Genomic DNA, 4296 nt, shown 5'->3' with positions numbered 1-4296 from the left:
GCAATAATCAATCCTTGACAATATAAGTGATGTTATTAAAGTTTTGGTGACACCAACAGATAGATATTTTCTAATGCTCCCTATTATCCAAACTTTTTTCTACTTAAGCCACACTTTTTCTTACATCATCATCATTATTTTTTAAATCATCCACACTATTTTCCACATCACCCCCAGTATTCTTAACATCACTTACACTATTTTCTACATTATCGCCTCTATTTTCTAACTGTACATCACCCCCACTTTTTTCTGCATCATTCCCACTATTTTCAACATAACTCCCAGCACATGTATTGTCAACATCACTTGCACTGTTTTCCACATTATCCCCACTGTATTCTACATCTACCACACTTTTTTCAACATCATTCAAACTTTTTTCCTACATCATCAACACCTTTTCTTACATTATCCCAACTATTTTCTACATTAATCACACTTTTTCTTTATCATCCACACTATTTTATACATCAACAACACTTTTTCCTACATTATCCATACTGTTTTCTATATCATCCCCACTATTTTCAAAATCACCCCCAGTATTGTCAAAATCACTTGCACTACTTTCTACATCATCCCCACTTTTTTCTGCATCATCCCCACAATTTATTTACATCATCCCCACTTTGTTCTAGATCATCCACACTTTTTCCTACATCATTCTCACTTTTTTCTACATAAGCCACACATTTTCTTACATCATCAACACTATTTTCTACATCATCCCCACTTTTTTCTGCATTATTCCCACTATTTTCTACTTCTACCACACTTTTTACTACATCATCCCAACTTTTTTCCTGCATCAACCACACTCATTTCTACATCATCCACTATATTTTCTACATAATCCCTAGTATTTTTTTTACATCATTCGCACTATTTTCAACATCACCCCCAGTATTGTCAAAATCATTTACACTATTTTCTACATCATCCCCACTATTTTCTACATCATCCCCACTATTTTCTACATCATCCCCACTATTTTCTACATCATCCCCACTATTTTCTACACCATCCAAACTATTTTCTATATCATCCCCACTATTTTTTACATCATCCCCACTTTTTTCTACATCATCCCAACTATTTTCTACATCATCCCCACTATTTTCTACATCATCCCCACTCTTTTGTACATCATCCCAACTATTTTTTACATCATTCCCACTATTTTCTACATCATCCCCACTATTTTTTACATCATCCCCACTATTTTCTACATCATCCCCACTTTTTTTTACATCATCCCCACTATTTTCTACATCATCCACACTATTTTCTACATCATCCCCTTTTTTCTACACAAGCCAAACTTTTTCTACATCATCCCAACTTTTTTCCTACATCAACCACACTTTTTTCTTGCTCATCCACACTATTTTCTACATCATCCACACTTTTTTTACTACATAATTTCCTTTTTTTTTAACATCTTCCCCACTATTTTCTACATCGATTCCCATTTTTTCTACATCAACCACACTTGTTTATACATTATCCAAACCTTTTCTACATAAGCCACACTTTTTCTTCCATCATCCCCACTATTTTGTACATCATCCCAACAATTTTCTACATCAATCCCCATTTTTTCTAAATGAACCACACTTTTTTCTGCATCTTCCCCTACTTTTTTCTACATCGCTCTACTATTTTTACTTACATCTTCTCCCCTTTTTTTTGCATAAGCCACACTTCTTTTTTCATCATCCTGACTTTTTTTTACATTATCCCAACTATTTTCTACATCATCCAAACTTTTTTCCTACATCAACCACATAATTTTCTACATCATCCCCACTTTTTCTACTTCAACCACACTTTTTTCCAAATTATCCCAACTATTTTCTACATCAACCACATTTTATTCTAGATCATCCTTACTATTTTCCACATCATCCCCACTATTTTCTTCATTATCCCCACTATTTTCTACATCTACCACACTTTTTACTACATAATCCCAACTTTTTTCCTACATCAACCACACTTTTTTCTACATCATTTCCTTTATTTTTTTTTACATCAACCACACTTTTTTCCTACATCATCCCTACTTTTGTCTACATAACCCCCACTATTTTCTACATCATCTCGACTATTTTCTAAATCAACAACACTTTTTCATTCGTCATCCTCACTATTTTGAACATCACCCTTAATATTGTCAAATACACTTACACCATTTTCTACATTATCCCCACACTATTTTCTAACTGTACATCATCCAAACTTTTTTCTGAATCATCTCCACTTTGTTGTACATAAGCCACACTATTTTACACATCATCCCCCACTTTTTTCTACATAAGCCACAGTTTTTCTTACCTTATCCCAACTTTTTTTTACATTATCCAAACTTTATCTTCATAAGTCACACATTTTCTTATATCATCATCAATGTTTTCCACACCATTGCAACTATTTTCTACATCAATCACACTATTTTCTACATCATCCCTACTTTTGTCTACATAACCCCCACTATTTTCTACATCATCTCGACTATTTTCTAAATCAACAGCACTTTTTTAACATCATCCCTATTTTTTTTCTACAGAAGCCACACTTTTTCTTACATTATTCCAACTATTTTTTACATCAACCACACTTTTTACTACATCATCCCAACTTATTTCCTACATCAACCACACTTTTTCTACATTATCCAAACCTTTTCTGCATCATCAAAACATTTTTCTATATCCACCACACTTTTTTCAACATCAACACAACTTTTCTGTACATAAGACACACTTTTCGTAACTTTATCCCAACTATTTTCTACATAAACCACACTTTTTTCAATATAAGCCACACATTTTCTTACATCATCCCCACTTTTTTTCTACATTTACCACACTTGTTCCTACGTCATCCACAGTTTTTTCTACATCAACCACATTTTTTTCTACATTTTCCCCATTTTTTTTTTCTACATCAACCACACTTTTTTCTACATCATCCCCACTATTTTCTACATCATCCCCACTATTTTCTACATCATCCCCATATTTTCTACATAAGCCACACTTTAAAAAAAAATTATCCAAACTTTTTTCCTACTTCAACCACACTTTTTTCTCGCTGATCCACACTATTTACTACATCATCCACACTTTTTCTACGACATAATTTCCTCCTTTTTATTTTCTATATAACCGCCATTGTTTTCTACATCATCCACACTATTTTCTACATCATCCACACTATTTTCTACATCATCCCCACTATTTTCTACATCATCCCCACTATTTTCTACATCATCCCCATATTTTCTACATAAGCCACACTTTAAAAAAAAATTATCCAAACTTTTTTCCTACTTCAACCACACTTTTTTCTCGCTGATCCACACTATTTACTACATCATCCACACTTTTTCTACGACATAATTTCCTCCTTTTTATTTTCTATATAACCGCCATTGTTTTCTACATCATCCACACTATTTTCTACATCATCCACACTATTTTCTACATCAACCACACTTTTTTCTACATCATCCACACTTTTGTTCTACATAATTTCCTTCTTTTTTTTTTACATCTTCCCCACTATTTTCTACATCGATTCCCATTTTTTCTACATCAACCACAAATTTTTCTAGCTGATCCCCACTATTTTCTACATCATCCCCACTATTTTCTACATAAGCCACACTTTTTCTTACATCATTCCACACTATTTTCTACATAAGCCACACTTTTTCTTACATCATTCCACACTATTTTCTACATCAACCACACTTTTTCTTACATCATCCCCACTATTTTCTACATAAGCCACACTTTTTCTTACATCATTCCACACTATTTTCTACATCATCCCCACTATTTTCTACATAAGCCACACTTTTTCTTACATCATTCCACACTATTTTCTACATCAACCACACTTTTTCTTACATCATCCCCACTATTTTCTACATAAGCCACACTTTTTCTTACATCATCCCCACTATTTTCTACATCAAACACACTTTTTTCAAAATCATCCCAACTTTTTTCCTATATCAACCACATTTTTTTTTTAGCTCATCCACACTATTTCCTACATCATCACCAATTTTTTCTACATTATTTCCTTTTTTTAAAACAACTTTTTCCTACATCATCCATACTATTTTCTACATCATACCCACTATTTTCAAAATCACCCCCAGTATTGTCAAATAAACTTGCACTACTTTCTACATCATCCCTACTTTTGTCTACATCATCCCCACTATTTTCTACATCATCTCGACTATTTTCTAAATCAACAGCACTTTTTTAACATCAT

The sequence above is a fragment of the Aplysia californica genome, unplaced genomic scaffold, assembly GCF_000002075.1.
Source record: "Aplysia californica isolate F4 #8 unplaced genomic scaffold, AplCal3.0 scaffold01341, whole genome shotgun sequence".
Classification (NCBI taxonomy): domain Eukaryota; kingdom Metazoa; phylum Mollusca; class Gastropoda; order Aplysiida; family Aplysiidae; genus Aplysia; species Aplysia californica.
The sequence above is the reverse complement of the archived record's forward strand: the minus strand, read 5'-3'. Positions refer to the sequence as shown.